Source organism: Lagenorhynchus albirostris, chromosome 6 (genome assembly GCF_949774975.1).
Source record: "Lagenorhynchus albirostris chromosome 6, mLagAlb1.1, whole genome shotgun sequence".
Taxonomy (NCBI): Eukaryota; Metazoa; Chordata; class Mammalia; order Artiodactyla; family Delphinidae; genus Lagenorhynchus; species Lagenorhynchus albirostris.
The window spans coordinates 47,999,046-48,025,549 of NC_083100.1; the positions used below are offsets into that span (position 1 = coordinate 47,999,046).

At 32.7% G+C, this 26,504-nt stretch overlaps 1 long non-coding RNA gene across 1 annotated transcript in view; it reads left to right on the forward strand.

Annotated features, from left to right (window-relative positions):
• The window catches only part of LOC132521728 (uncharacterized), a 134,046-nt gene extending 123,107 nt beyond the window's left edge, over positions 1-10,939 (forward strand). The window contains exons 3-4 of the long non-coding RNA XR_009540946.1: positions 4,568-4,631; positions 10,816-10,939. This is a non-coding gene — a long non-coding RNA (uncharacterized LOC132521728). The remainder of the gene's footprint in view (positions 1-4,567; positions 4,632-10,815) is intronic.
• Positions 10,940-26,504: the final 15,565 nt, after the last annotated feature.

The following is a 26,504-nucleotide window of genomic DNA, read 5'->3' on the forward strand; positions in this document are numbered from 1 at the left end:
TTATTTTGGCTATTTGGGTTATTGTGTGCTTCCACAAGAATTTTAGAGATTTTTCTATTTCTGTAAAAATATGCCATTTGGTTTTTGATAGAAATTGCATTGAATCTATAGATCACTTTGAGTAGAATGGACACTTCAGTAGTAATGTCTTCTTTTTTTAAAAAAACTTATTTTGGCTGCATTAGGTCTTCATTGCTGCATGCAGGCTTTAGTTGCATCGAGCAGGGGCTACTCTTTGTTGCAGTGCACTGGTGGCTCATTGCAGTGGCTTCTCTTGTTGCAGAGCATGGGCTCTAGGTGTGCAGGCTTCAGTAGTTGTGGAACACTGGCTCAGTAGTTGTGGCACATGAGCTTTAGAGTGCAGGCTCAGTAGTTGTGGCGCATGGGCTTAGTTGCTCCGTGGCATGTGGAATATTCCTGAACCAGGGCTCATACCTGTCTCCCCTGCATTGGCAGGTGGATTCTTAACCACTGTGCCACCAGGGAAGCCCAGTAGTAATGTGTTCTTATCCATGAAAATGGGATGTCTTTCCACTTGTGTCTTCTTTTATTTCTTTCATCAATTTTTAATTTTTCAGTTTATAAGTCAGTCACCTCCTTAGTTAAGTTTATTACTAAGTATTCTGTTCTTTTTGATGCTATTGTAAGGGAATTTTTCCCTTAATTTTCTTTTCACACAGTACGTATTTGGTGTATAGAAATGCAAATAATTTGTGTATGTTGATTTTTTTGTCCTGCCACTTCACTGAATTCATTTATTAGTCTAACAGTTTGTATATGTCTGTGTCTGTGTGTGTGTGTCTCTGTGTGTGTGTGTGTGTGTGTGTGTGTGTGTGTGTGTGTGTGTAACCTTTAGGGTTTTCTAAGTATAAGATGAGGTCATCTACAAACAGAAGTAATTTTACTTCTTTCTTTCTGATTTGGATGCTCTTTATTTCTATTTCTTGCCTAATTGCTCTAGCTAGGACTTGCAGTACTATGTTGAATAGAAGTGCAAGACTAGGAACCCTTGCCTTTTGCCTTATCTTAGAAGAAAAGCTTTTAGTTTTTCACTGCTGAGTATGATGTTAGCTGTGGCATTTTCATATATGATCTTTATTATGTTAAGGTTATGTTAATTTATTTTTATTCCTAGTGTTTTGGAATGAAAACGTGTTGAATATTGTCAAATGCTTTTTTTGCATTTATTATGATAATATTTTGATTTTAACCTTGTTCTGTTAATGTGGTGTACCATACTGAGTGATTTAGGTATGCTGAACCTTCCTTTCGTCCCACAGATAATGTTCACTTGATCATGGTGTATGATCCTTTTAATGTCTTATTGAATTTGTTCGTAATATATTGTTGAGGAATTTTGCCTCTATATTTATCTGTAATATTGATTTTTAGTTTTCTTATCTGGTTTGGATATCAGATGAGGGTAACACTGACCTCATAAAATGAGTTTGCAGTTGTTGCCCGCTTATCAATTTTTTGGAAAAGTTGGATAAGGATTGGCATCATTTCTTTTTTAAATGTTTGGTGTAACTCATTAGTGAAGACATCTGGTCCTGGGCTTTTCTTTGTCGGGAGGTTTTTAATTATTGTTTCAATCTTCTTGTTAGTTATAAGTCTGTTCAGACTTTCTCTTTCTTCATGATTCAGTCTTGGTAAGTTGTAGTTTTCTAGAAATTTATGCATTTTTTTCTAGTTTATCCAGTTTCTTGGCAAATAATTGTTCATAGCAATATCTTATGATTCCTTTTACTTCTGTGGCATCAACTATACTGTCTCCTTTTTCATTTCTGATTTTATTTATTTGTGTCCTGTCTCTTTTCTTCCTTTGTTAATCTAGCTAAAGGTTTGTCAATTTTGTTTATTTTCTTCAAAAAACCAACTCCTGTGCTTCCCTGGTGGTGCAGTGGTTAAGAATCTGCCTGTCGGGGCTTCCCTGGTGGCACAGTGGTTGAGAGTCTGCCTGCTGATGCAGGGGACACGGGTTCGTGCTCCGGTCTGGGAAGATCCCACATGCCATGGAGCAACTAAGCCCATGTGCCACAACTACTGAGCCTGAGCTCTACAGCCCATGAGCCACAACTACTGAGCCTGCGTGCTGCAACTACTGAAGCCCACATGCCTAGAGCTCATGCTCCACAACAAGAGAAGCCACCACAATGAGAAGCCTGTGCACCACAATGAAGAGTAGCTCCCACTCATGGCAACTAGAGAAAGTCCGTGTGCAGCAATGAAGACCCAACGCAGCCAAAAATAAATAAATAAAATTAATTAATTAATTTAAAAAAACAGAATAGCTTTTAAAAAAAACTCCTAGTTTTAGTGATTTTTCTATTTATTTTGTTTATTTCTGCTCTAATTTTTGTTTCCTTTCCTCTGATAATACTTGACTTAGCTTTTCTTTTTGTAGCTCCTTGTGGTGTAAAGTTAGATTGTTTATTAGAGTTTTTTTTCTTTTTTAATGTAAGTGTTTATTGCCATACACTTCCCTCTTAGAACTGCTTTTGCTGCATCTCATAAGTTTTGGTGTGTTGTATTTTCATTCATCTGAAGATATTCTCTAATTTGTCTTTTAATTTCTTCTTTGACCTATTATTCGTTCAAACTGTACTATTTAATCTCCAAATATTTATTAATTTTCTAGTTTTCCTTCTGTTGTTGATCTCTACTTTCATTCCATAGTAGTCAGAAAAGATACTTGGTATGACTTAAGTCTTCTTGTTTGTTAAGACTTGTTTTGTGTCTTAACATGTGAGCTATACTGGATAAGGTTCAATGTGCAACTGAGAAGAACATATATTCTGTTCCTGTTGGGTAGAATGTTCTGTATATGTCTGTTAGATTCCTGTGGTCTGTAGTGTTGTTCAAGTTCCCTGTTTGCTGATTTTCTGTCTGATTGATCTGTCCATTATTGAAAATGGGATATTGAAATCCCCTATTATTAATGTACTTCTGTCTGTTTTTTTTTTTCAGTTCTCTCAATGTTTGCTTTATATATTTAAGTGTTCTATTGTTGGATGCACATATATTTATAATTATTATATATTACTGTTAAATTGATTTCTTTATCATTATATACTGTTCTTTTTTCTCTTGTGATGATTTTTGACTTAAAATGTATTTTGTCTCATATCTCGTATAAGTATAGCTGCTTCTGCTCTCTTTTGGCTGCCATTGCATAGAATATATTTTTCTACTCTTTCACTTTCAGCTTGTGTGTGTCCTTAAATATAAAGTGAGGTTTTTTGTTTATTTGTTTGTTTATTTTGTAGACAGCATATATTCATATCTTTGGGTTAAATTTTTACCATTCTTCTAGATTCCCACAGTGGAAGCCTATTTTTTTTATTTCAAAACTTTCTTAATGTACACTAAAGCTATAAATTTTCTTCTAAATGCAGCTTAAGGTATGTCCCAAAATTTTTAGTAAGTTGTGCTTTCATTGTCATTGAATTTCTACAATTTTCTAATACCCTTTGCAACTTCTTCCTTAATAATTGGTGGTTTAGAATTAAATTGTTTAATTTGCAGATACTCATTGCCTTTATAGATGCTTTATTGATGTTTATTTCTAATTTAATTACATGCTAATCAAAGAACATATCTATGATATTTCAATCTTTTAAAATAAATTTTGTTTCATTTTATGTCAATTTTATAAGAAATTTGAGAATAAATGTTACTTGTTAAGTCTGGCAAACCTACCGTTAAGAAACATGCATTATATTTCATATGAAAAGCCAATTCCCACCAAGTCTGCCGAGCAAACCTATGTGATGTCTAATGGTTTAGAAGGCTCAAATGTTTCAAGTAGTCAGGAAGGTCACTTTCTGCCAGGCCAGGAATCTTACACGTTTTGTGAGACATCAAAGAGAGGAATTCAGCCTCATTTATAAGTAGAGCAGGTGAAATCCGCTGGAGGTAAATTTCTTAGTTACTTTTCAATTTCCCAAAAAACAAAGAAAACAATAATAACAGCATAATAATGGGAAGATCCCTGGACATTCACAATATATTTATAAAAGCTCCAAAGTGAAGTTAATGGAATGAAGATGAGGAGGCATATATATGTAGTAAAACCTCTTGTTGCACTTATTAAAAACAAGAACAGGCTAACCATAATGAAAGTAGCCTGTCTTTGTGTGATCAAGAATAACCATTGCAGATTATTTATGATCACAAGAATTACTGTTAGGGAAAAGTTGCCCAAGAATTGGTGATAGACAAGAATTACAGGGTGTTCCTTCGGGGTCTATTGGGTGTGTCTAGCAGGCTTATCTGGGATTATCTGATTCTGTACATGTGTGAGTATCTTTGACTTACTCTTTGCTACTGATTAGTGCATTTTACGACGCTGTAAGGATAGATATTATCCTGTAGAAAACTGATATTTACAAATAGTTTTTGTGTGAAAGCAAAGAAAATTAATTTTGTCTGGTAGAGATGTTAGGAGTTTCTGGGTTTTGTCCAGTTTAGAAGATTACAACCTCAAAGGTTTTTTTGTGTGGTTTTATTTTGTGTGTAAATTAGAAATCTTACTTGAATATTCTTTTCCTCAACCTTTTTATAGGCATAACTTGGAGATATTTCGGGCTCAGTTGCAGACCACCATGATAAAGCAAATTCACAATAAAGTGAGTCACACAATTTTTTTTTGTTTTCCAGTGTATATAAAAGTTATGTTTACACTATAGTCTATTAAGTATGTAATAGCTATGTCTAAAACAAGTACCTACCTTAATTGAAAAATACTGCTAAAAATTGCTAACCATCATCTGAGCCTTTAGTAAGTCATAATAGTAGCATCAAAGATCACTGATCACAGGTTACCGTACAAATGTAATAATAATAAAAAAGTTTGAAATATTGTTAGAATTACCACTATGTGATACAGACATTAAAAGTGAGCAAATACTGTTGGAAAAAATGGCTCCAATAAATTTGCTCTAAGCAGGGTTGCTGCAAACCTTCAATATGTAAAAAGTGCAGTATTTTCAAAGTGCAGTAAAGCAAAGCACAATAAAAAGACGTATGCCTGTAAATACTTCCATTTATCTAATTCCCTTTGAAGGGGGTTTACTATTCTGCTGGTTCCTTTATACACTAGTTAAGCAAACTTTTTGATGGAGCTTTATACTAAACAAACAAAAAATGTGGTATTTGACAAACAACTGATGGAGAATCCTAAAAGTAATTTTTTTAAAAAAAATAATAGAAAATAGATTTTAGGCAAATGGAAAAAAATAATTTTACTAGATAACAATTAAAGTATCAGAATAAATTACAATACTTTTAAATATAATACAGTTTAAAACTCAAGCTTTTAAAAGGAAAATGATGTTCATAATTTCTATTGTGGATGTATGTTTTTGGATGCTTGTTATTTTCAATTTTTTTCTTTTATGAAGTTTCTAAATTTTCTATTATGAGAATTTATTCTGTACATAGTCAGAGAATATTATTTTAAATCGAATATATATGGGAAAATGGACAAAATGAAACAGAATGTAATGGAAAGTCTTTATCTTTGACATTTTTGTCTGTGATGTCATATGTTTATTTAAATAGCAACATAGAAAGGTAATATAAGTCTATAGATTATAGGACTTACAGAGTAATCTACTATAATTACTATTGATCAGGTCTTTATTGAAATTTTATTGTCATGATGGACAACTTAGAAACCTAAGAGTGAAAACAATTGATTAAAAGTTAGGGGAAATAGCTCTCTGAGGAGACATTATAGTTTGTAGTTTGACATGATGGAATGCTTTAAATAAATACTGCCTTTCATCAACATCACAGCTGTCTATTTTATCCATGTGCTTATACTGAGCCTATTTCACAGATGAAAAGATTGTAGATTGGAGGAGTCTTGTGCTAAAGTCATATAGTAAACGAATCGCCTATTAGTTTCTGTCAGCTTCATGAAGGATATTCTCATTCTTTTATAATTTTTATATCCATTATGCCTTTGAATATAATAGAAATATGTTTATATTGACATCTGACTTCAAATGGAAGCTATATTTTCCATGATTCTGAACCGTTTTGCTGGCCATCAAGTCTCTAATGAAATCAAGGTTATCTTTGGAAAGTCCAGTAAGCACAGCGGCTCCCACCCTCACCTGTCTCTGTCAGCCTAATTTTTGGACAAGAGTAGGTTAGGCTGTGAAACCATTTCAGCTGCTTTGCTTTTGCTGCTAGGAGAGGCTCAATTGATGTAGAGCACTGTCAGTTAAAGTGTGATCTTAGTGACAAGCAAACAGGAGAACTGTAGGCTCCACTAGCCTGAGGTTGTGGTTTTGTTTGGTGAAAGCAGTGGACACGTGGATTTGTTGGGGAATTCAAAAGGGAGCTCTCGGTGTGAGATAGCCATATCTTAGCCAAAATTGACGTTATTCCCATATCCTGAGTTGACGAAAAATTGTGTATATACACAACATAGACTATAGTGGGCCCAAGCTACCAACATGTTCTTGGCCAACAGAGACTGTGTGCTCACACAAAGATGTAAGAAAACCCCATGGGAAATAAAATCTCAAGCAGACTTGAGAATGACATGTTGGTCCTTTCTACAACTATATAAAGTGAAATGTTTTTATAATGTTTATAGCTATTGTGAAATTCGGTTGAGAATATTTTGCTTTCCTAAAGGGTTACATTTGGAATAATTATGTATAAAAAAGTTGATCCTTACTAAGAAGATATCTATTTCTCCTGAACTTGAAGTGAAAGTGATGGGTGTGTTAATTATATATAATAAAAATATGTTGAAAATGTATTAAAATAAGCCTAATCCCTACTTAAACATTAGCTTCATTTATTTCACTTTAACTATTTATGTTGAATTTTAAGCAGTTATGGCAGACTGACCTTACCCTTGGTGGACAGTTCAAAAACTGCTGCTCACATGATTTCATTACCTCTGACAAGACAAAATGTCTGTTGTAAATAGTTATACCGTTCATTCATTACATTGTTAAACATTTAATATAAAGACTATCGATGTATCAAACTGTGTCTAGAATTCTCTGGTTTTAAAGAAAAACTGAGACTGGGAGAACCTAACAAGTGCCAAGAATCAGTAATAAAGTAAATAACCAATTATGGAGGCATGGTTGGATTTCAAGTAACCCAAACATGAAAATAATGCATTTTTCACATTTACATTTGTACTAACTCCTAGTGACTAGGACAGTGTCTTCTCAGATAGATGTTGTCTTTCTGAGGTCTAAATGTAGAAACTTTCACTGCCTCATCGTGTTTATGTGCATAGGTAGAATAGGTGAAACACCTTAAAGGGCTATTCAATTTTCATTCGTATTTTTACCTGGATTTTCTTTAATTAGTTTCATTGTTTTGGTGTTTCAGTATAAAATTGCAATAATAATGCATTTAAAGTGATAAAATAGGAGAACAAAATTAAATACAACAGAAAAACAAGTAGACAGTGAGAAATACTATGACAAATAACCAAATACTTTTTGCCATGCACACATATTGCATAAGTGAAAAATGACTCAGATTACTCTTAATGTGGATCAAATCATAAATTGCCACCGTAAGCAACATCACTTCTACTATTTGTCCAAATCATCATACTGATTTCTCAATTAACTGTAATGAATGTATGCCCTCCTGTGGTACACAGTTGAGGAACACCAGATGAATATTAACTATGATGTTGATTAGAAAGTAGTAACAGAAGAAGCAGGGCTTGTCAATTTGTCAGCACACTAGTATAACAACCTTTCCTATGTCAAAGCAGATCAAATAATGAAATTTAGGAAGAAGTGCTGTACAGATACCCAAACTGTCAACCATGTGTGCTGTGAGCTAATGAAAAACATGTATGCTTATCTTGATATACTTGGATGAAGAATTGCAAAGAAAAACCACTGTTGCAATTACTCTTCTGTTTATAACAAATCAATTATTGGTAAATAGATAACAAAATGTGGACTGAAAAACTAAGGTAATGAGATAAATGTACTGAGGAATTATTCTAGACTGTAGTTTGAATACAACTATATACTTTTCTGGAAGTGAAAAGCTATGTTTTCTTAATAGGATAACTATAAAAATATTTGAAGAGATTTACAAGTATTTTAGACTTCAATCAGTATACTGCTGGAATGCTTTGACAGGTAGATTTTGTTTGTTTTTAATCAAAGGAAATACGTACATAGTTGGATCTTCGATTATGAATGCCAGAAGCATTTTGCCATATAGCAGAATATGTTGAAGAGACATTATGTTAATCTATCAAGGAAGCCTTAACAGACATATAGTACACATATGTAATGTAAGCAGTAGTCATATTCTAGAGATGTTATGGAATTTGCATGGTATTTTTTCTCATGATAAAATGAAATAGGATGAGGTTACCTGTGGTATCAGCTTTGTATTGGAATAGTTAAGCCTTCCATAATTTGAGTATAATATAAAACTAAACATTGAAAACCAGTATGTAGCTTTTATTTATTGCCAAAGATATTACTTTACAATGAGTTTGTGTTGCATTTAATTATCTATGGGTATAGTGTTCCTAAACTCTTAAAAAATAAATTCTAAGTAACACTTAAAAGGATTTTTCTTTTAAGACCCCATCAATTATTTTTACTCTCTTTAAAAAATTTTTCAGTCTATATAATTTTAACTATTCTATTAAATCATCATACTTCTCAAGGATCACAGTCCCTTAATTCTTCTCGAACATACAGTTGTAACTATCTCAGCTTGCTGTTTTGTTGAACCTCTGGAACTAGATGTCATCTGTCTCCTAGGTTCAATCCTGTTTCCAGTATCAGGTTTACTTCCCTGTAAGCCTAGTAAAGGTCATTTGGACTGTAAGATTTTGCATCCTAGAAACTTTATTCTGTTGTCATACTTGATAATTTATTTGCGAATAGGATTCAAAAGTGAAAATAATTTTTTAGATTTACATGTTATTCAGAGAGCCCTCTCTATGTGAATATGTGTTTCCTCTGGCTATAAGAAACTTGCATATTCTCCATTTAAAATTTTTCTTTGCTCTATTTTCTCTATTCCCTTTTTGAGATAGGTGCTCTATCTTTTAATTCTCTTAAATAGTTTCTGGGCTTTTTTGTCTATTCTGTGAGATTATTTTTGGATTTTATATCAGTCTTTGACTTTTTAATGTAAGTAACAATAAATATCTAAATTTATTTATTTCAAGTTAATTTTTATAAAATTTGGGGGTTTTTTGGTGGTTGCAATATTTTCTTTAAGATGTCAGATACTTTATTTTAAATTGCCTTCTGTTGCCCAAATATCTCTTTCCTTGATGTTTTTGTTCTTTCTTTTTTTAAAACCACATTCCTTATCTTTTATGTTGTAGGTTTTCTCAGATTTCTGGTGATCTTTCTCTATTTTCCTATAAAAATAAAATGATACCATAAAAAGTTTAGAGTTCTGTGTGTGTATGGGGACTGTTGACCAAAGAACTTGACTTCTTTAAACTGTGAGGGCTGAAGGCTCTGACCTTTAAATTGTGGGATTCCTGCATGCTTCTATGCAGATTCCTTTCCTGATCACTTTCAGTCTTAGGTTTCATAGAGCAAATCATTCCAATATTTTGATAGTAACCCTCAAACTTTGAGTCTAGGGCAAGGTTCAGCACACTGTGAAACACAGGCAAAATCTGGCCAAACACCTGTTTTTGTCTGTTACTGCTTTCATGCTACCATGGCAAAGTTAAGTAGTTGCGGACTGTGTGTATGGCTCACAAAGCCTAAAATATTTATTATTTTGCCTTTTATTTCTGCTACTCCTTGTCTAAAGAAAAAAATGCCTCATTGCTATGGGAAGGACAAAGATAGTGGGAAGCAATGTTTTACAAATTAGAGATCAAGCTAACTCTCTCTGATCCTCTATCTAACTCCCTTCTTTAAGTATCCTTGAGTATCCTTATCCTGAGTCAGGTTTTCAGAGATCAATTCCCTTATTAGTTAGAATTCACTCAAGTTAGTAAGTTTTTCTTGTATTCTACAAGTTCAAGGTTTATCAGCTATGACACAAACCACTGGAAGCATAGCATGCATTAGGGCCCCTCTATATTGTCTTGCTGGCTTGGGAGACAAGTAGAACTCATGGGAAAATGCTGATGTTCATGCTGCTTATTGTGCAAAGAGTAATAAAAAGCCGTTTGCCCAAGTCTTGTGTCTTCTGCAAGTATCCATAAAACAATAACAGGTTAACATTAGCTTTTAAGTACAGTAAAATCTCTGACCTTAACAGTTGTGGTGATGAGAATAGGATGCTGACAGAGAGAGGGCTTTATGGATGAGAAAATACAAAGAACCCCACAGGGCAGATGTGGAGAATATGAAAAGACTCTCTAGGATCCAGTAGTGAATACTTTTACTCACGTAGTGTGGAAAGTGGGTAGGATAAGTAACCACTTTCCTACCTCATAATGAGACTGAACAAGCAAGAGGTAGAATTGAATCAAGCTGTCAGAATAGTGCTTTGATTGTTTTCAGTCTCCTCTGTATAGGAGGAGGAAGATATTTTATCATGACAGTGGGTCAGAAAGCCCCACATTCCCATCTGAAAGGCAATATAGCTGTGGCTTCTGAATAAAGACGTTCCTAATGACAAATGGTGTCAGCAACAAAGACTTTGGTATATGGTATAGAACTTTGTGTGGACCAGAAACATTGGAAATTCATTTAGTTGAAGCCAGTCATATGCTGCTGGAAACCAAAAGTAAATTCATAGTCTTGCTTACTGGTATGGAACTAATCTCTTCTTTCACGTATCTGCTTGTTTTTATTTTTTGTTTATTTTCAGATTCTACATTAAATGTGGAGTCCATGAGGTCAAGGATTTGTGTCTGTTATATTCACTGCTGTATTTCCAGGACCTAAAATACTATCAGGAACAAAGTAAAAGATCTATATATATTTGATGAACAAATAAAAATGGTATGCTGCATAAAAACAACTGTTAAGACAATATGGCAGACTTAGCCGACATGAAAACTACTCACCTCCTCTTTCCCCACCCTTGCTATGCTACCACAGACTAAACAGTTTTATATTTTCCAAAAAATAAACTAGTTTAAAATGCATTGCCAAGGAAGCAAAATCATTAATGCCAAAGAATAAAAGAAAAGAATATAAAAATTCAGAGCAGTGAATCAGAACTAGAGATAAAAGACTCAGGGGATTATTATAAACAAATGAAAGTGTAAACATCTGGGGCTTGTGTTTAAAGCCCATGTGAGGAGGGAACTTTAGCATGGAGGTTCTATGTATTTAGGTAGTTGGAAGTAAGTCTACTACTACACAAAGCAAACAGTCATAAAATCTCTTAAAACATGGACTATTTGACTTAGGGGTACAGTAAAAAGGGGTCACCTACAAAAATTGGAATCCTGGTCTTTCATTGTACATAGAAATGAGTCAGAGGTTCACACTAACTGTTTGGTGTTTGGATGCTACTCTGAAAAAGCATCATAAACGCTGGTTTAGAACCAGTGAAATCCACTGGATCCAGTCAGAGGCAAATGTACTGTTGCCTGTGGAAGTATACCCAAAATGTAGAGTCCTCTAAGTTAAAGGAAGCTTCCCTCAACTGAAAAGTAGCTTGCTGTAAAGAAGTACATGAGGAAATATGTTCTCCTAGAAGAAATACATAATGTATTCTCTGAAGGAATATTTAAAATAAATAGGATTAAAAGTTCAAAAATAGTAAAGAAAGAACAATATGAAAGAAGGCCATATATATTTAGTAAAGAATTCTGGGAATGAAAGGTATATACAATTTATTGTACAGCTGGTGGTTGAGCAACACTGCCAAAGAGAGAATTAATATGTAGGAATTTAAGTGTGAAGATTTATCCCTTAATGGAGGGCATGGAATAAAAGGAATGAAGGTAGGACAACAAGAAGGCAGGAAGGAAAGAAGAAAGAAAAAGGAAAGAAACATAGTTTAAAAGCCACGAAGTATAAAAAAATAAGATCCAGTATTTAATAGAAATTGCAAGAATAAAAAATAGTAGATTAAGGGAAGGGAGTGAGGCCGAGTTCAATATTCAGAGAATTAATATTTATAAAAATGACAAAATTGAAGAAGGTATGCCTCTTCAGATAGAAAGAACTTATACAGTCTTGAGCAGCATAGATAGAAATATTTCTATACTTACATTGTAGTGCAAATGCAGAACATAAAAGCAAATAGAAAATGTGGACAGTTGTGAGGGAAAAATATATTCTTTACAAAGATATGACACAATTACAGTAAGCTTCCCATCAGTCACAATATGTGACAGATGAAATAAGTAAATTTAACCTTCTGTACCCAGATAAACTCAAATTATTTAAGATTGAAAGTGCTATATGTATGCATATGGCTGATTCACTTTGTTGTACAACAGAAACTAACATAGCATTGTGAAGCAATTATACTCCAATAAAGATGTATAAAAAATAAATAAAGTGAAATAAAATGTATTCTGACGTATAAATACTAAAAATATAACCTGAAAGAAGTATGAAATGATGAATTTGAAAACAAAATGTGGACACTGGCAGGAAGGAGTTGATTAAAGATATTAGTGAAACTGTCATTAAATCTAAATGCATATTGGCTCTAAACAGTATTATGAATAATTAGGACTAATGAAAGTTTATTTAAAAAAAGAAGATTAGACTCAAATTGCAGATCACAGTAACAGAAAATTGGTGGGGATCAGGAAGAAAATGGGTTCAGGTGGACTTAATCAGCTGAGGAGGATGATAGGGGTATTAATTATGGGCTTTGGTAATCTAAGTCTTCAAGTAAAAATTAAGGGAGGATTACTAAATCATAAAAATAAGGGGTAAAACTCCCAGAGCAGAAGAAATAAAGAAAATAGATAAATCCTAAAGAAGGAAAGAAGATTTAAAAAACAAATAAATAGTATGATATCAATACATAGAAAACAAAATTATGTAATTATGTAAATAAGTCCAAATATATCTATAATCATAATATATGCAAACTGAATGAGTAAATAAGTTATGTAAATAAGTTTAAATACATATGTAATCATAATATATGCAAACTGAATGAGTTATCATATTAAAAGATAACTATAACTTTGTATAAATGAAAATTTTAAAAAAGAACAAGAGGAGCAGCAGCAGCAACAAACATAATGAAGTCCAGTTATATGCTATTTACATGAGACACTAAATGACACAAAAAGGTTGAAGAGAGATAAATCAGGGAAATATAACTGAAATGTAGCTTAGATGCTAGTATTTCTATCAACTAAATTTGAATATAGAACAAAAACTTGTATAAAGGTAATATTATTCACTGAATAATAAGAATGTGGCTACCCTATTAAAATGTGCACCAATTCTGAATTTGTAACCACCTAATAATATAGCAAGATATAGTTAATAACTAACTTAAAGGAAAATCTAAAGTATTTCATAAGGCTACTGTGACATACAAACTACAATATGAAGATGTCTTTATTGGAAAATAAAATTATAGACCAATCCAATAAGTGCAGAAGTCCCAAATAAATTATTAGCAATTGGAATAATAAGTATCACAAATAAGTACAGCTTAACCAAGGAATTAAAAATAAGGATTATCATAGTAACTTTATCAATGCAATTCCTTACCTTATCAAATAATATAAGACAAGAAAAAACCTTACACATATCCCTCAATACATGCAGAAAAAATGTATTTAATTAAATTCACACCTTAGCACAAGAAATGGACAATGAAATGTATTGAAATATTATAACTAACTCTGATTAAACTTGTATAATTAAGAATTTCATTTAATTTTACAAACATATCTAAGAACGCATGTTTTGCTCATTGTAGGATGATGATTGGTTTTAAGATAGCATCTTTATTGGTTTCATTCAACCAAGTATACAAAAAAGTGCTCATTTATGGTATTTTGGAATACGATTTTATGATAAAGAGAATGATATGTTCCGTAAAGTTTAACAGTTTTTTTTTAGTTTCAGTTTGTGTGCTTGTTTTTATATAAATAGACTGTTACAGATATGTTTAGCCAGAGTAAGTTAGAGCATTTGATTCTACAGTAGCCCCCTTTTATCCATGGGGTATGTTTCCAAGAGCCCCAGTGGATGCCTGAAATCTCGAATAGTACCAGATGCTATATGTACTGTTTTTTCTGTACGTACAACCTATAATAAAGTTTAATTAGGCACAGTAAGAGAATATCTGAATTGCCAGCATCACTGTTCTTGTACTTTGGGGCCATTATTAAGTAAAATAAGGGTCACTTGAACACAAGCACTGTGATACTGGGACAGTTGATTGTCTGATAACCGAGAGGGCTACTAGGTGAATAATAGGCAGGTAATGTATACAGTGGGGATATGCTGGACAAAGGGTTGATTCACTTCCCAGTTGGGACATATTTCATCAAGCTACTCAGAACAGTGCACAATTTAAAAACTTATGGATTGTTTATTTCCAGAATTTTCCATTTAATATTTTCGGCATGGTTGACCACAGGTAACTGAAATCGTGTTTTTTTAAAATTACTCTTAAGTGGAAATATTTTCTATGAGTAATCAACCATTTTTTAATTGAAATTTTATATAACATTACTTTAAAATGTGGGCAAGATACATACCATTATCTCAGATATATATATATATATCCCTAGGCTACATGATTTTATTGGCTAATGTTATGAGTATTTGGTCAGATAATCATATACTTCTTAATTTTTAAGGTGTGATATAAAGATATTTGTTTCATTCTTAATGTAATATTTGTTTTATTATAGTAGAATTGTCAATCAAAGTCTAATGAATTATCAATTCCAGTGTCAGTCAAGATCTATCTTAGGTCAAGCTGCCACAACAAAAATAAAATAGACTGGGTGGCTTAAGAAACTGAAATTTATTTCTCACAGTTCTGGAAGCTGGGAACTTCAGAGTCAAGGTGCTAGCATGGTCAGTTTCTTGTGATAATTAATTAATAAATGAAACTCTGAGGGTTATATTTTAAAACTATAGCTACAGGTGCTTTACTCTTTTAGTGCATGGTACCATTATGCATTCAATTGCCTGTCAGAAAAATTGAGTCATTATTGAATCTTTCTCTTCCTCCACCCATATATTGGCAGTGAATGAAGCCATATTGCTTCCATCTACTTCTTTCCATCCCTACTGCTACTACTTACTGGATCATTGAAATAAGATCTGAATTGGTCTTTCCTCTTTTGCTCTTAATGCCATCCCTTCTTCTGCATAGTTGTCAGAATAATAATTCTCAAGTTGTATCAGATCATGTCAGCCATCAGGTTTAAAATACTTTTGTAACTTCTCTTACAAAACATTATACAATTCAAAAATCAAAATTCTTTAGAATGACAAATATAATTTATGCCCACTTTCAGCCTTTTTTCCTCTCCTTATATGTAACATGACTCTGCCTTTTTATATGCTTTTCTCTTTATGTAATATTATTTACTCCCTCCCCTACTGTGAAAATTATATTCGTTCTTCTTGTTTTCTTAAATATCATTTTTTACCATGATACTTTAACTAAGCAGTTTAATTCATAATCTACTTTCTCTTTAGGGCCAGTCAGTTATATATGTTTAAATGTATTTTTTTTTCTATTAGGATCAGTTTAGTTTGTCTAACAAAATACACTTGAGTTGTTGATTACCAAAACAGAATGATGCTACTCATTTAAATATCAAATAACTTTGTCATACTTATCTGTCAAGTTTAAAATGTTGTCAAAAACATCTGTCAGATATTGCTATTGGTGCTAAATGTGGCATAGAAATTATATTTCCTCTAGGATTCTAAAAACATCCAATCATTTTTCTTATATCCTGATTATTTGATATATTATTATATTCTTAAAATGTTTAGTAAATCATATCTTAATTTTTAAAAACTGCATTTAAGAAATATTTTGGAGTTTATGACATAAACCTAATTTACAGTTTAAAATCTCTTAAAATGAGGTATTTTAGTTACTAAATTGATTTCAACTAGATTTTCAAACAGTACAGCTTTTCTTTATGTCTTTCCTGCCTGATGTTACAATAAGATCAAAACTACTCAGTTAATTGTAGAATGGATAAAGAAATTTCTCTTAAATAGTCCAAGATTTTGATGATTGTAATGAACAGGAATTTTCAGGTTTATTCTCTTATTCATTTATTCAAGATCATTTTTGATCATCTACCTTGTGCTGGGAACTGAGTGAGTTGCTAATGATACAAGGATTAATATATTCTCTAAAATCAAATAAACATACATGTGAAAGAGAAACAACATGGGGTGGAAGGCTGTATGATGATGGTAAAAATAAGACAGTATTCAAATCTGCCCGTATAGGTTACCAAGAAATTTATACATAACATGATATGTAGGATGGACCTTGACTGTATTAATGTATTGTATATGTAAAGGAAAGATTAAAGTTTCCTAAGCAGAAAGACACACACCCACCACACTTAAATATGACTTACAGTTTTGCCTATGATGAAGTAGCTTACATTGGGTTAACCCTTCTTCTGAAGCAATTATAAGTGTTGGACAGAATTTTAACAAAATGTTGTTTAAATACATTGAAAGAGCATCAATTTAAAGCAGTTTTGAGGGATTACAATACTTGAAAAAGGGAAACATCAGTAAAGACAACAGTCATTTTGGATTTTTTGCTGAGGGCAATTTTTTACAGTTCCAAGTTAACTGAAAGAGACCAGGGATGCAATGTTTTTAGACTGAGGGTGCCCAGGTCAGAGTTTGGGCTGAAACGTGGTAGGAACTCAGAAAAGTGAGTCACACAATTTCCAAAATATTTCCCTCAACTTTTTGGCCAACTCCTAAGCTGCCCATGCATGGGGGAGGCACCAAGAAACACAGCAGAAAATAGTAGCTGGGAGGCTGAATACCATTTTTGAAAAAAAAATTTTAAGGTTAGATTTTCAAATTTTGTAAGAATTTCTGAACATGCCTATTAATTGCTAAAAGGAAGCCCTATCTGATTTTAAATTAAATGAGTAAATTATAGCAAATAATTTCAAAAGCAATATTATAATCCTGTTTAAGCTTACAAAAAACATTTAATTTAATATGGGATCCATAAGAATCTTCATGCTTGGTATGAAGCAAGATGAAATCTCTAAAAGAAAGAATGTCTTGAACCTTGAGAGTTCTCAAGAATTCTCATTAGTCATCCCTAATCTTTCTCTGCTAAATTAAAAGATGTATGAGGGAAAATGCAGACTTTGCTCCTTGGGATTGTAACAATATTGATCTCAAGGAGAATAACCTGTGCTCAGTGAAGGAAAGGTTATGGAGAAAATATAAAGTGGAGGCCAAATTTGTTTATACAAGAAAGAATATTCCAATGTCATTAAAAGGGCAGAAGGATACTGTGGTGAAGAAGATGTGTATGATAATTAGGACAAGGAGATAACATTCTGAGACTGTTGCCTATATTTTGGGCAAAGATGAAAGGCACAAACAGAATGAATTGTCACTCTGTACATTCTTGTTCTGTGCTAGAATGTCAGAAGGATGCCAAGCAGTGCCAGGGATAGGTTTCCACAGTTTATAATTTTCTAGGGACTTCCTCCATTAATTTTGTGCTTCCTATTTTCCTATTCTGGTATTTTTCATTACATATAGAATGAGGTTATATCAATAAATCAGTTCCAAATGACTATACACTCCTTTACCTGTAAATTAGAATATGCATATATATATATAAACATATATATACACACACATTTGTAATTTAATTCAATTTTGACTTCAGTGACATTGCTTGTTTTATTTTGGATGCCACATAGCCCCAGATCGTTCAAATAAATATGTATATCTCAGCTGTCAGGGAACAAATGATGGGCATCAGCCATCAATGTTCATTAAGTTGAAGCTTTGGCATGCCTTGTATTAGATAAAGCCAAATTTAATAAATGTCATGTAGCCTGCCAGATGTTTCATTGTAAAATATGATAGATTTTACCAGAATAATGTTTCATAAGCAAGGTCAGTTGTATTCAATTAAATTGTCTTCATATGTTCTTAATATCAATTTATGAGAATGACACATTGATAATTTTGAAACTATAATTTCATTTTTCTATATGTAATTTTCAACTTCCAATTGATCAAAGACAATCTTAGTAGTAAAATGGAGGTTTAGTCTAAGCAATCTAAGAAATAAATGTACTTTAGTATTAGTTTTTAAAGAAAGTTACTCTAGAATACAGGAATACTTTTCTTCTCTCACCACATTATATTGTTAGTTCCTATGTTACCTGCTCCTTCTAAACATACAAACAAAAAAGAAAGAAACTATCCTTTTTATCTGCTTTAAGTAGCTTTGTTAAGAGCTCAGACAAAAATTGATCATTGATTTGATTTTTTTTTTTCCAAAAATCTACTTGTTAACTGTATAAATAACCACTATCAAATTAGGTCTTAAACAGTTAAGTAGGAATGCAAAATAGGTTTAAAAAGTGTCATAGTTTTATATATACATATATGTTATACACACATATTCTACATACTTAATATAAAGTATTTCACAGAGGCATACTCAATTAACTATTTGTTGACTGAAAGAGTGAGTGAATGGGACAGATATTTTGACTCTATCAGTATATTAACTGGTTATTTAGAAACTGAAACTAAAAATTACAAGAAATAATGAAAAATATATGTGAGGAGGGTAAAATTATTAAGAAAGGAAAATAATTTTCCTAAAAAAGAGAAAGAGCTACAATATGTTGATTTATGAAACAACAGATTCCATTCAAGAGTCACTTGAAGTTAGGTACTTTTGCACTCAATTTTTCATCATTTATTTTGTTGGAAATAATTTTGTGAACTAGTCAATAATAAAATCACGAAAACAAATAAACAAAAACAACAATAGCAACAAAAAGAGCAGCAGTTTAGTGCTTAAATTCACAAGATTCTGGAATCAGATGGTATGACATTCCTGGCTTGTCTGCTTACTATCTTTCTGATATTAGGCAAGTTACCTAATGCCTCTGTTCCTCAGTTCACTTATGATAGTGTTAATAATAACTCTATGGGAGGAATGAATAAGTTAACATGCATAAAGTTAACATGCATAAAGTGCTATGAGCAACACTTGGAAAACTAATGTCAGTATGTATAAATTATTGTTAAGATTCAGCATTACCAATTTTTTAAAAGTCTCTTGTATCTTCTTGGATTTGAATTAGTTTCAAGAATCAGCACCATTGTTAGGCTTAGGAGGTTATGAAACAATAAGATGTGAAGCAGGTTAAACAGGAGTTGGTCATTATATTGTCACCTCTTAATCATTTATTCTCTGACTTCACACTTTGATAAATCAACCATGCTCTCCTAATTATCAAAACCCGGATACATATTACTCAACCTTGCTTCAGCGTTTGTGCAATCTACCTTGAACTGCTTGTATCCATCCAATGACACTTCAGTCTCCAGATTTTCCCCTTCTTTTTCTGATTGATTGGGTTTCCTTCCACAGTCAACTTTCTCCCCATGTTCATTGAAAGGTCTTCCCAAAGACTAAATTTTATCTCTACATTTTCTTGTTTCTAGTATACTTTCTTCTCACCTCTTTTGTTAGCATCTCATACTGATACCTCTCAATCTCTAAGATCCAGGCTTAGATGTCAGCTTCCTAATTCACATAATTTTCTGAATATTCCGGAAGTACATATAACTCAATCTGTATAAAACCCAAACTAGCTCTCATCTTTCCTCACCTCTTAAAAACATGTCTGTTCTTTTGGTCCAGTTCACCTTCGTAAGCCTATCCTGGCCACTATACTCAGAATAAATATTTTTCTAAATTTGTATCTTTTGTATGTCAAGCTTGTTCTGCTGTTATGGTAATTACTCAACACTTATTTAAATTCTAACTATTCTAGCTCATGCTCTACTTTTCCTATTAAGATATTTTTAAAGGCATGAGCCATGCCTTATATGAACTTACACATATCAAATATTTAACACAGTGTCTGGAATATAATGAGTGTTATTATTTTTTAAATTTTAACATGATCAAATGTAGATAAATAAATAGTCAAGTGGAGAAAGATTTATAAGACTTATCATTTAAACAGTCACAAAATAAATATTTATGTGTTATTGTATATAACAGAATATTCACTAATGAAATGTTTAGGTCCTACTTGTGCGTAAAATAGCAAAGCAGTAAGTCCATGAGGTAGTGTCCTGAATAAAGTGTAAGCCAAGGGGAGTTGCCAGTTGTAGTAATCACCATTTCCTTTCCAATAAGTTGAGTCTCTAAGAGGCCAGGCAATAATTAAACTAATAACATAGCTCATTAGTCAGTCATGAAAGGCTTTGTTGTTGCTATAATATGACAGTTGTGCAGATAGATGAACCGAGGCAGTATTGAGTGGTACAGGAAGTAATATAGCACTGAGATTTAACTTCTAGATATATACTTCTGTACATTATGATTGCATCCAATACTTTCATGTCTTGCATACGTTATTCCTTAGGTTTCCCTGTGCCACTTCAAAATTAGTCTCTAAACACCCACCCTGGCTTTGGACTCACTCTCTAAATTAAAATGACTATTATTAATAAAATATATACATTTGCTTTTGTACACTATGAGTCTAACCCTTAAAATAAAACAAAATTACCAGTAGGTTATATCAGAATTTTAAACTAAAAACCCAAGAAAAAATGGGTCATTAAAAGTTAATAGGATTTTTCTTACTCTGTAGGAATATAATTCTCTATACTCTTGTCACCTTCATTCTAATCTTGAGATCCAGCTGTTGAATAAATAGACTTGAGATTATCACACAGTATACGTTCACGTGTAAAATAGAATTCCACTTAAAGTTCATTGCTTCAATTGAAATACGCTTTGTAGCATTTCCTGTGAAGAACCCTTCTGTGGTCTGTCATGATACACTGAAACACACTCTACTCTTTCAACTTACTCTTTAGTGCCTGGGGAATGTGTTATTTTATTTTGTTTATTTATTTTTGGTTATGTTTTGCAACATATTGACAGAAATGATACCAATTTTAGCACTACTCAGTGATTACACTAAAGGGCAACATATAATATTTCTACACTATTTAAATGTGTAAAACCATAGCACAGGCAATGTGTTTGTGCTGCTGCAAGGAATATTTATGTTTATAAGAATAATTTTCTGAAGCTTCCCCTCTGTCCTGGCTGATTTCCCTGGGGGTGAGGGGGTTTCCCAGGGTGCAGGAACATTTCCTCTTTCACAACTTCCTCCCAGGGGGGCAGGTCCTGTTCCCGATTCCGTTCTCACTTTCTTTTTTTCTTTATTCTTTTGTCCTACCTGGTTAAATGGAGATTTTCTTGCCCTCCCAAAAGTCTGAGGTCTTCTTCCTGGGTTCAGTAGGTATTCTGTGAGAATCGTTACACATGTAGATACATTTTTGACGTATTTTTGGGAAGAGTTGAGCTTCATGTCCTATACTCTGCCACCATCTTGATCCACTCCTCCAAGAATACTTTTCTAGTCTATATTCTTATAGTAAGAATTTCATTGAGAATAATTTTGATTTTAAGAATTTACCCAAGACAAATTTTAATCATAGTATGGAATAAAGAGACTGTATCCTCATCACAAGGAATAAAGGATTGTTTTAAATTCAGATCAACATATAAGTTCGTATTTTTTCCCTGATTCCTCTTCTACTTTCCCCTTAAATTTAGACCTCTATCATTACTTACCTGACTAGTGAGAAACATTTTAAGTGTTTTCACTGACTTCAGTGATTAAACTTGTACCAGTGATGAGTTATTGTAACAAAATATTCAGAAGAAAGAAGAGTTGCCAAAAGAACAATTCAACAGATTCTTTGAGAGAGAAGTGAGGATTGTTTTTTTTCCATAAAATTTACCTCCTGAGGAAACAAGTAGGAGAGCTGCACAAAATATTCTTAAAAATCTCTAAGATTTCAGAGGCAATATTTGAAGAGAATAGGGCTTACACTACACCCAAGCTGAGAAAAGATATCATACCCACTACAAAGATTCTAGGATCCTTACAAATTTTAAGAGAGATAAATACAAGAACAAGTGCACTAAGCATATAATAACACTGTTAACAACCAGAGTAACAAGAATCATATTACAGTTTAACTTCAGAGGAATTACAGTAAGAATGTTCCCTCTTTAAAAAAAAAAAAAAAAAAAAGAATGTTCCCTCTTTAAAAAAAGCAATGGGAGCCAAAAGACAATGAAATGATATAAAGTTGGCCCAAATGTGAAAGATAAAATAATAAAACTTTTAGGGAAAAAATTGAATATAGCTTCATGATTTGGGACAAACAATGATGCTTTAATCAGAAATAAGAATTTAAAATGTTAAAGATAAAATATATAATTGAATTTAACATTTTAAAATGTTAAAGATAAAATATAAAATTGAAATTAAATTCTACTCAAAGGACTAAAGATTCAAATCTAAAATATAAAATTCCTAAAATTAGTAATAAAAAGACACAAAATCCAATGGAAGAGTAAGTGCCTCAAAAAAATGGATATCTAAATGGTTTAAAATTTTTGAAAGAAAATGCTAAATTTTTAATAGTCATCAGAAATATTGAGTAAAACTAAAATTTAATATTATAAACCTAACATAAAGGTTAAAATGAAGAAAAGGCTGGTAAGGATTTTAAACAATTTGGATTTTTATACATTGCTGGTAGGAATATAAATTGGTAAAACATAAAGGAAAACCATTTGTGTTTGCTAAAGCTGCATGTAGTACCACCCTTAGACCTGTGCAGACAGTACCCCTGCTACGGTCCCTGCATCTCAGGGGTCACCACACTTTAGAGTACATCCTTTATATTTCCAAGTATGCCTTCTGTTCTTGGAACTTGCCGTGATTCAGCATTGCCGTCTGCCTCAGCAGCTGCAATGAGGACCCAATCACTTGCTGGTTAAAAGTATAATAGAACACAGACAGACGGTGGCAAAAGGTGACAGTGCAATTGTTAAAACTTTCACCAGTGATGAACTGGGATAGTGTGGTGTACTGGTTAAAGGAAATGCATTGGCAAGTCCAAGATTTCAGACTTCTGAGAGGTCCAGAAGAAATAGTAATTATGGAAAAAGGAATATGAGGACTATTTTTGAAAGACAAGAATCACTGAAGGTGACTAATTACCTAAGTAAATTAAGGTGTGAAAACCAATATATAAAGACACTCATCTCCTTTAGACAGAGAACAGAAAGAGCTGAGGATAAGGCCTGGAGCATATTATAATAATAGCAGTGCTCTGTTGAAGGCTGAGTTATCATTCCCAGCAAGTCTGCTATGCCAAGTATGCCATTTCTGATTGGGAAGGAATAAGACCCTAAGACTTGGCATGTGGACATCTGGGAATTATACACTCAAATACCTTGAATCCCATATTTTTCCTCAATCCTATGAATCCTCTGAAGTGACCCACTTCTAAAGACTTGTGCTTTTTTCCTTGCTTGAAATTGATTCAGATATCTGTCTTGCAAGAGAACATTGCCTGCTCAGAATCTAAGTCCTAGTCCCCTACTGGCCACTAGATCAATAAGTGTTGTTAAGTTATAACACAACCCAGCCAGACAAGTTCTGGAACTGCTAAGAGAAGAGATTATAGGTCGAAGGAGCTGAGTTGGAACTATATTCATTTCCAAGAAAAAATATTATATATACAGTTGAACCTTTAACAACATGGGTTTGAACTAGGCAGTTTCACTTATACATGGATTTTTTTTTCTTCAGTAAATAGATGCTGTAGTACTAACTGCACAATCCTTGGTTGAATCAGCTGATATAGAACTGTGGAGAGTATTGATACATAACTGTAAACTTGTACATGTATTTTCAACTGTGCAGAGGGTCAGCACCCCAACCCCCATGCTGTTCAAGGTTCAAATGTATATATAAATATTTTTTTCTTGGAAGTGAATATATATATATATATACACACACACACACACACACACACACACACACACACACACGTGTGTGTGTGTGTGTGTGTATAGCAAATATATATATATTTATCAGGATCTTTGAGTGTGCAGGAAAAATATATGTGTGTGGGGGGGAGAGGTGAAACGCAAATGTGTTTAATCGCATATTGTGTCACTCCCTTGTAAACAGTTTTGATATGAAATAGGCAAGTACAGGAGTTCCAAACATAACCCTGCATTACTCACTTCTCTATGGTCTGGTTCCTGAGAACTATCTCCAATAAACCACATGCATGAAAATCGAGACTAGACTTTCTCCTACAATTTTTTATATACTTTAAAATAAGTATGCTTTATTTATCTTTATAAGGCAAGTGGCTAGTGTGATGTTGAGTATATATTGAGCACACAGAATATTTTTTAACGACTACATTGATAAGAAAATACCTCTTTAAAAATAGATTTATGGAGTATTTCTATAGACTTCTAAAGAAGTATTGATCTTACGAAATAATTTTAAATCAGTACCTATACAAAGGATTTATATAAGATTGTTTAAATTCCCCTGTGAAAAGAAGTCCATTTCTGTCCTTTCCAGTTTCATGGTTTATATCATTACTTGACAATAATGCCATTCTACAGAACAGCGGGAAAAGGGGATTTTTCTTTCAAAAGGAACTGCTCAATTGTAATTTGTTATTGAAGGAACAAATATATCTTTTCCTGACTGTAGACAGCATAAGAGCAACACTGAAGACCTTTTAAGATATGAAGCAACTTGGCTGATCTTTGATGAAATAGGTGATATCAGAGGTGACTGTTTTGTTACATGTTATGATACTGTGTTTTGAGTGGTCTGTGGATTTTCCTAACTTGGATGGTTAAGATTATAATTTATTAAAATAAATGTTTATGCATTTTATGTTATTTTTTAATGTAATTTTGGAGTCAAATTGATAAACCTTAAAATATCATACATTATAACAGTTTTTCTACCTGTGACTGGGATGCAGCTTGCATCATATGCAGTATACCTTGTGAGTTTTTCTACACCTGAATTGGTCTATATCCTGTTCACCAAGATGGTTCCAGTAATTGTGTGCTGGGATGCCCTGGTAACAGTTCACAGACCTGAAGTAATAAACCTGCACCACACTTTGTGTAGCCCTGTCCTAAAGAAATCAGACATAGAATCAACCACAATCTCCACCAAAATTAAAGTATCCCTGCTGTTGATTCAACATTTCCTCTAGTCACCACAGTTGTCAAAACTCTTTGTACTGAGCCTTGAAAAACCATGGTCTGTTCATCCTCAAATATTGTATAAAAGAAGAATCATCTTACTTATAGTATCCCTAAAAATTAGCAGATGCTGTGTGCAGGATGAAAGGGAACTCTGTGTTCTCTCTGCAACCTTTATCCAAGTTTAAAATTATTTCAAAATAAAACATTTTATAATTATTTTTCAAAAAATTAAGTTCCAAGAATAATAAGAATATACTACATGTAGAGTACATAATTCTCCACAAGAAGGCTCCATTTGTTCCTGGTTTACAACCACCTCAGATGAAAAAAGGAATTGTTATGAATCAAATTATTAATTTTGTTTTAATATCACTTTGAGTGTTACCCTAAAGTGCATTGAATCTCTGGTCTCTTCCCAATATTTTTCTAGTTAAATTTTCTTTAGTTGTTTTGAATCGTTGTGACTTTCTGCTTGACAAACATAGCTTTGTCAAGTTAACTAATAGTAAACTATACATAAAAATTTTCCCTACAGAAATTCATTGTCAGCTAATGAACCAGCCAAAGTGACATCAAGTTGACTGATGTTCATTTTCAAACACAAGTCAGGGTAGTTTATCAAAGCCATTGCAGCTGTTGTATTTATGGTTGAGAACAACTAGAAGCCTTGCTTATCTGGCTGTAAATCACAGAGAATCAATATACCCTTTCTACCACTGTGTACTCTCTGCAAATTTCTTATTGTATATTAAGGAATAGAATAATATATCAAAAAATTGAGTGACTTTAAGTTAACATTAGTAATATACTATACTTGACATTGCACAGCAGCAATATCCTGAGTGACAATTTTTATTGTGTCTTGTATTAATTTGTTTAGGCATTTGTACGTTGATAGAGAATTTAAGGAAATAGGTTATTTATTTTATTCTTTACAAGATGAGTACCAAATGTACAGATTCTCAATAGTTTGTAAATACAGTGTATTAATCTGATTGCTCAGGATTGTGATTTATTTTCACGTTCTATAACTGCCAATAAATTGAACTCAAAATCTTGGATGCTCTTTAAATATTAAATAATGCTGAGCCTAGGAAAATTTTGAGAAAATTAGAGAAGGAAGCTTTCTGGTCAAATATATATAACATACATATTTCCTTTCCATTAGGGTTTTCATTCTTTCCCCCTAACACTCAGCCCAAGATATGCCAGGTGTTTAAGATATGCATACCTATTGACTCTTTTTTTAAAAAAAATCTTTA